The 8,056-nt window shown below is 33.6% G+C and overlaps 3 non-coding genes across 3 annotated transcripts; 1 reads left to right on the top strand and 2 right to left on the bottom strand.

Annotated features, from left to right (window-relative positions):
* Positions 1-4,237: 4,237 nt before the first annotated feature.
* Positions 4,238-4,310, bottom strand: TRNAF-GAA (transfer RNA phenylalanine (anticodon GAA)). The gene has a single exon. It is a non-coding gene; the product is annotated as a tRNA-Phe (tRNA).
* Positions 4,311-5,977: 1,667 nt separating this feature from the next.
* Positions 5,978-6,050, top strand: TRNAT-UGU (transfer RNA threonine (anticodon UGU)). Its single transcript has one exon. It is a non-coding gene; the product is annotated as a tRNA-Thr (tRNA).
* Positions 6,051-7,269: 1,219 nt separating this feature from the next.
* Positions 7,270-7,356, bottom strand: TRNAS-GGA (transfer RNA serine (anticodon GGA)). The gene has a single exon. It is a non-coding gene; the product is annotated as a tRNA-Ser (tRNA).
* Between the last annotated feature and the right edge of the window lie 700 nt (positions 7,357-8,056).

The following is an 8,056-nucleotide window of genomic DNA, read 5'->3' as shown; positions in this document are numbered from 1 at the left end:
CCATCCAATTGAAGACAATCCAGTGGTTTATAGTTGATACAAAGAAAAAGGGAAGAGGGGTAGAAAAAGTTATTAGATAGCGAAGCGAAGTAAGTCCAATGCTATCTAGTAATTTTTCTACCTACTTACCTACTATTGGATTTGAACCAATGACTCCCGCCGTATGAAAGCAATACTCTAACCACTGAGTTAAGTAGGCAATTTATCACCACAAAGGAAGACCCATTACTTCGATCGATTATATATTGAATCCCTTTTCTAAGCAATACCGCTCTGTTATTGGTCTGTTATATACTAAATACTAAACTAAATACTAAACAGATACAGATCAAAGGGGTATCCTCTGGCATTAGAAAATATTCATCTTGACAAGAAATTATCTATATGTTAAGATATCTCTGATAAGGGCTATAGCTCAGTTCGGTAGAGCAACTCGTTTACACGTGCGCCAATGCTTTTCAAAGGAGCTTATTATGCAATGAACATAATCGATCTTATTGCAAAATCAATGTCTTACTTCATAGATTCGAGAGAATAGGAGAACAGTAGCCTGACAAACAGTCGGTTCAGTCCGATTCAGGTGCCAATTCAGGTGCCTAATCAAATAGAACCCTTATGGATTTGCTAGTTGATAAGGTAAATATCCAGCCCACTAAATGCTAGGCGTAATGAGGATAAGGGCCTCCAAAAAACTTCTTTTCGTTCTATGAACTTTAAGGTGTATGAAGTCTCATAGTTAACTCTTGCAGTGGAACGATAGAGACTCCATTTCACTTAGGTTGATTTAATTTAGACCGGAGGCAGACCTAAGTCAAGGTAATCCTCCTTTGAAACACTTTGGTATTGCTCCTAGATAGATCATAATACAAAAAATCAATCAGAGCACAGGGAGCCATCTCATTATCTTTCCGTAAAGAAAAACTATGGTGGACTAACTGATCTTTAAATCAGTTTATGAAAGAGCCCAATGCAAAAAAATGCATGTTGGGTCTTTGAAACAGTTCAAATCATTTCGATAATAATCCGTTTGATCTGTTTTACCGAGAAGGTCTACGGTTCGAATCCGTATAGCCCTAATATGCCCTTTTTTAGATTTTAGGATCTCTATCCTATGTTTTCTTTAGTTTAGTATAGTTTTCATTTTCTCATTAGTATTTGTTTATAGACTGGATAGGCGCCTGCGACATAGAATAGAGATAAAAGCATTACCAAAGGCTCATTCATCGAAAATCAAAATCATACAGACAGGAAAAGAAAAACGAATTTCTATCAAATCAATAGAAGAAAGGATCCTTTCCCTGATTTGAATCCCGTCCTCCTTCAAATAGGATATCTCTAGACTTCCCTATAATAACTGCAATGATTTTATCCATTTTGCGAATTCCTACTTTGTTTTAAGTATATTTATTACTTTGTTTATAGATACATTATGTAAATTGATCAACTTTAAATAGAAAAAATAAAGTAAAGAGTAAATAAGAAAACAGAATATTCTGTCTCATAGTTCTGAAATAGAGTTCTTTATTTTTATTTTATAGTATTACTTCTCATTAATTATACTGCATAGATTAGTCCTACTATCTTAATTAGGTTCTAATTTAGTAGTATTCTCATTTTTATTTAATAGTCTCTTATTATTTTATTATTAAATATTAAATAAAGGATAGAGCTATTCTTTTTTCTAGAGATTCTAGAGAAAGCGAGACAAAGTGAAACGAGAAAGTTTTCTTTATATAAGAATTAGATCTACATACACCATATCTAAATAGAATGGAAATCCAAAAGAAAGGGAGTTGGGATTCCATTGGATGAATCTTTAAAGAAGATGCAGCACAGAGGAAACAAAGGCTAAACTTAAACTAAGCGCTTTTGTTTGAACAAAAAAGATTCTTGTTTCACCGAGGAAAAGAGAGAAGTTCTGGATAAATTGACAATGCTGAATTGAATTGACTAATTTAAGTTCCGCCTATTCCACATTAATGGGAGTACATTATGTTTCTGCTTCACGAATATGATATTTTTTGGACATTTCTAATAATAGCAAGCCTTATTCCTATTTTGGCATTTTCGATTTCAGGACTTTTAGCCCCGGTTAGTGAAGGACCAGAGAAGCTTTCTAGTTATGAATCGGGTATAGAACCCATGGGAGGGGCTTGGGTACAATTCCGAATACGCTATTATATGTTTGCGCTCGTTTTTGTTGTTTTTGATGTGGAAACCGTCTTTCTATACCCTTGGGCAATGAGTTTCGACGTATTGGGTGTATCCGTTTTTATCGAAGCTTTGATTTTCGTGCTTATCTTAGTTGTTGGTTTAGTTTATGCATGGCGAAAAGGAGCCTTGGAATGGTCTTAACTGAATATTTAGACAAAAAAAAAGAAGGAAAAGATTCTATTGAGACAGTTATGAATTTGATTGAGTTTCCCTTACTTGACCAAACAAGTTCCAATTCTGTTATTTCAACTACACCAAATGATCTTTCGAATTGGTCAAGACTCTCCAGTTTATGGCCCCTTCTATACGGTACCAGTTGTTGTTTCATTGAATTTGCTTCATTAATAGGCTCACGATTCGACTTTGATCGTTATGGATTGGTACACCAAGATCAAGTCCTAGGCAAGCAGACCTAATTTTAACAGCCGGTACGGTAACAATGAAAATGGCTCCCTCTTTAGTGAGATTATACGAGCAAATGCCTGAACCAAAATACGTCATTGCTATGGGAGCCTGTACTATTACAGGGGGAATGTTCAGTACGGATTCCTATAGTACTGTTCGGGGAGTTGATAAGTTAATTCCTGTGGATGTCTACTTGCCGGGCTGCCCACCTAAACCGGAGGCAGTTATAGATGCCCTAACAAAACTTCGTAAGAAGATATCGCGAGAAATAGTTGAGGATCAAACTCTATCTCAAAATAAAAATAGATGTTTTACTACCAGTCACAAGCTTTATGTTAGGCGCAGTACTCATACAGGAACTTATGAGCAAGAATTGCTCTATCAATCACCATCTACATTAGATATATCTTCTGAAACTTTTTTCAAATCCAAAAGTTCAGTACCTTCCTACAAATTAGTGAATTAGGAGAGGGGCTCTTTTGTGTAGAAAAATAAAAAGCAGGGCAATCTTTCAAACTTGCATCCGAAATGTGAAATATTTATACAAAGAGGGAGAGATGAAGACAATGCAGCAGGGTTGGTTATCTAATTGGCTAGTCAAACATGAGGTGGTTCATAGATCTTTGGGCTTTGATCACCGAGGAATAGAGACTTTACAAATAAAAGCAGGGGATTGGGATTCCATTGCTGTCATTTTATATGTATATGGTTACAATTATTTACGCTCCCAATGTGCTTATGATGTAGCACCCGGTGGATCTTTAGCTAGCGTGTATCATCTTACGAGAATACAATATGGTATAGATAATCCAGAAGAAGTCTGCATAAAAGTCTTTGCCCAAAAGGATAATCCTAGAATTCCGTCTGTCTTCTGGATTTGGAGAAGTGCCGATTTTCAAGAACGCGAATCTTATGATATGGTGGGAATCTCTTATGATAATCATCCGCGCCTTAAACGTATCCTAATGCCTGAAAGTTGGATAGGCTGGCCCTTACGTAAGGATTATATAACCCCCAATTTTTATGAAATACAAGATGCTCATTGAATGATAAGAAATTCATGCTCACTTATACAACACAACTCCAGATTTTATTCAAGTCAAGGAATATTTTTAGGTTCTTTTCCTAGATGAAACGGAATACCTATTTATAATTAATTCCTAATTATACAAAAGCATTCCAGATAGACTGAGCAAAAAAAGGGTTTCATTTGGATTCCCCTATTTTGAAAATCGCATATTAATTTCCTTCATATGAACAGAAAAATAGGATGACTCAAAGAAGTTCTCTACCAGGAACTTTGTACCGCGCACATTACTTAGCACAACTAGGAAAATAAGATAAGATAAAGATAAGCAAGACTAAAAAAATATTCGTCGGAATAGCGGAATACAAAATTAAGAAACGCAAAAAAATAAAGGGGAATCTCACCCCCTTCTTTATCATAAAGAAAAGATATATTTTAAAACTTCTTTAAAAAGAAAAAGAAGTGCCTCTATATTTATATTATAGATTTATCCACTTAGATGAATAAATATTATTAATGAATATGTATCACAATCCATCTCGAGGTATTTGGATCAATACCTATTCGGTGGATCTTTTTTTTTTTTTTCTCTGCCAGGAACCAGATTTGAACTGGTGACACGAGGATTTTCAGTCCTCTGCTCTACCAACTGAGCTATCCTGACCTTTTCTTGTGCATCATCCTAGTAGAGTATTTGTATCTATGTCAATTAAAAGGACTAAAAATTAATTAAAGTATTTCAAATTTTAAATTTGAAAATGGGGGGGGTAGTCCTATGCATTGTGCATGGTTTACTTAAATAAAACTTAAAAATAGAGTGAATAACCAAGATTTCTTGCCGATACTCTAATAAAAAAGAAATCTATTCAATGAATAGGATAAGATCCATTGAGTTCTCTTCGCATTCCTTTGTGAAAGAGTAGAATGAGAAAGCTAATGAATCTTAAACCCATTGCATTGATAAAAAGAAAAAAAAGTGCATTGATAAAAAGAAAAAAAAAAAGAGGATAAATAATAATAATATAGTATAGTTAGGGAATAAAAGAGGATTTGGGGATAGAGGGACTTGAACCCTCACAACTTATAAAGTCGACGGATTTTCCTTTTACTAGAAATTTCATTGTTGTCAGTATTGACATGTAGAATGGGACTCTCTCTTTGTCCTCGTCCGATTAATCCACTTTTTTAAAGATCTCGAAAACTTTGAATTTTAATTGAAGAATTTGATTATTCAATATTCGATTGGAGTGGATTCACAATAATGAAAAAAAAAAATTATGATATGAGTTTTTTATTTCATAATCATTATCATTTCTAATTTCATTTTTAAAAAAGATAAAGAACCTATATTATAATTAGAATATAATATGAGTTCTGTGATTAATCGTTTGCTATGTCAGTATCTATACGTGTTTATTAAATGTATAAGGTATAAAACCCCTCTTTCTCTAATTTAGAACTAGAAGGAATTCCACTAACAACACAACGTAATTAACTCGATTCGTTAGAACAGCTTCCATTGAGTCTCTGCACCTATCCTTTTCCTTTGTATTCTAGTTCGAGAACCCCTTGTTTTCTCAAAACACGGATTTGGCTCAGGATTGCCCTTTTTTAATTCCAGGGTTTCTCTGAATTTGGAAGTTACCACTTAGCAGGTTTCCATACCAAGGCTCAATACAATCAAGTCCGTAGCGTCTACCGATTTCGCCATATCCCCATTTCCCTCTTCTTTGAGACCAGGATTCCTTGTGTAATTTCATCCATCTCTTAGTTTTTTTTTTGAATCATTGAGTTCATCACTCAACGTAGTCTAGCAGTTCAGTTCGACTCTATTTGAGAGACCTCGCTTGCTTATTGCAATTCAGAATTGAATTGATTCTATCCTTGATGTATTTGCAATTCAATCCGAATCAATATATCCAAAAGTTTTTATCTCCCCCACCTCCCGTCTTACTTTTTTATAGTATTCAAAATTATACTATAACGCTTGATATTTATTCTTTTTTTCTAATCAGAATTAGCAATTTTATTTACTCTGACTCTATGTTCCCCTTAGTGAAATATTAATCCTCAAATTATTAACAAATAATAAAGTCTATAATGATCGAATGAAAATACCAATAAATTCTATAATTTTATTTTTTAATATCCTATAGTTAAGCATATCAAGCTAACTTTATCTTTAAGAAGTTTTAGTATTTTTTTATTTTTATAAGTATAACTTCAAATTTAGAACTAGTTAATAGCTAAGATTAATAACTAATATCTGAGATTTTACGGATTTCCTATACTATACCTATTTCTATTTGTTACACTATTTCCGTTATGTAAGCCCACTTAGCTCAGAGGTTAGAGCATCGCATTTGTAATGCGAGGGTCATCGGTTCAAATCCGATAGTCGGCTTTTTTTTCTCTATCGATGTTCTACGAACAAGAATCTCTTTTTTTCCGAATTAAATGGAGAATCCAGGATCTTTTATGTTTTTTACCTTACAATTTTGCTAGATACAAAACAATAAAATAAATAATATATATACAAAAAAAAAAGATTTTGATGAAATTCCATTTTTTGGGGTACTTTAGTTGATTTTACTCTGTTTATCCTGTAGTTTAATTCAGTTTTAATTTCGATGTATTCTGTAATGTAAATACAATGAAATTAATTGTGTAAAATGAAATTTCAATAAAATAAAAAAAGGAGTCTTCATGTCCCGTTATCGAGGACCTCGTTTAAAAAAAATACGCCGTCTGGGAGCTTTACCAGGACTCACTAGAAAAACACCTAAATCCGGAAGTAATCTTAAAAAAAAATTCAATTCTGGGAAAAAGGAGCAATATCGTATTCGTCTTCAAGAAAAACAGAAATTGCGTTTTCATTATGGTCTGACAGAACGACAATTACTTAGATATGTACATATCGCTGGAAAAGCAAAAAGGTCAACAGGCCAGGTTTTACTACAATTACTTGAAATGCGTTTGGATAATATCCTTTTTCGATTGGGTATGGCTTCAACCATTCCTGGGGCCCGCCAATTAGTCAACCATAGACATATTTTAGTTAATGGTCGTATAGTCAATATACCAAGTTTTCGTTGCAAACCCCGAGATATTATTACTACGAAAGATAACCAAAGATCAAAAGGTCTGGTTCAAAATTATATTGCTTCATCGGACCCGGGGAAATTGCCAAAGCATTTGGCGATTGACACGTTGGAATATAAAGGACTAGTAAATAAAATCCTAGATAGGAAGTGGGTCGGTCTCAAAATAAATGAGTTGTTAGTTGTAGAATATTACTCTCGTCAGACTTGAACTTAACGAAAAAAGGAAAGGTTCATAGAATTTTCTTCCCCTTCCCCTTTCCCCGAACTAAATCGCCCTAAGACCATTACCATTAATTTGTATTTTCCCATCAACTAGCTAAAATTGATTAACCCTAGGATTAGGATCCTTTTTTCTTTTTTCCTCTATGTGTATTTTACATACCACAGTAATTTGCTATAGAGAATTTCTAATTTCTATTAAATCAAAATAAGATAATATAAGATATTATATTATTGCTGGAAAAAATTGTTATTTGATTTGATACATTGTGATCCTTAACGTTGATGAATTAAGAAAAACGGAAAGAGAGGGATTCGAACCCTCGGTAAACAAAAGTCTACATAGCAGTTCCAATGCTACGCCTTGAACCGCTCGGCCATCTCTCCTACATAACTTATTATGGAAAATAAACTGAGTGAATAGCGAGTTTTCTTATTCCTGCAGTACAGGTACAACCGCAACCACTCGGGGGTTCCATAGTTCTATTGGAAAAATTCCTTTTGATCTAAGTGGAAGGATACAGGATTTTTTACTAGAAATTGCGCTCGCTATAAAATAAAAGTTTTAATTTGGGTTTTCCCGCAACTAAAGAAAAAGAAAATGGAAGAATTCTTCTTATTGCATAATAAAATAAAGAAACCTTAGAATTCCGTTTGCATAAGATACGCTACACCATACTATCGAAATCAAAAATAGGGTATGAGACAATTAATAACTTTGAAAACACGAAATAGTTGATAACATAAGTTGTTGTTCAGAAATAGGAAAGTGGAATGAAATCCAGTCTTAGTCAAATATTTCATATCTCTTCGTGTCCAAGCAGAAGGAAAAGGATACAATTTGAGCTGAGCGGAAAATCCATATCTCTCTTATCCATTTAAAGCATATGGATTTAGAGTAGAGCATATGGATCAATCTATTTATAATTATAAGAATCGAATGTGTTTGTTTTTATGTTATTTTGTGAAGGAATGAAAACAATTCTATATAGAATGGGTTGGGAATTATGCCTAGATCCCGTGGAAATGGAAATTTCATTGATAAGACCTCCTCAATTGTAGCCAATATTTTATTGCGAATAATTCC

Source organism: Triticum urartu, unplaced genomic scaffold, assembly GCF_056163025.1.
Source record: "Triticum urartu cultivar PI428250 unplaced genomic scaffold, HENAU_Tu73 scaffold2, whole genome shotgun sequence".
Taxonomy (NCBI): domain Eukaryota; kingdom Viridiplantae; phylum Streptophyta; class Magnoliopsida; order Poales; family Poaceae; genus Triticum; species Triticum urartu.
This window is presented reverse-complemented; position numbering and strand designations above follow the sequence as displayed.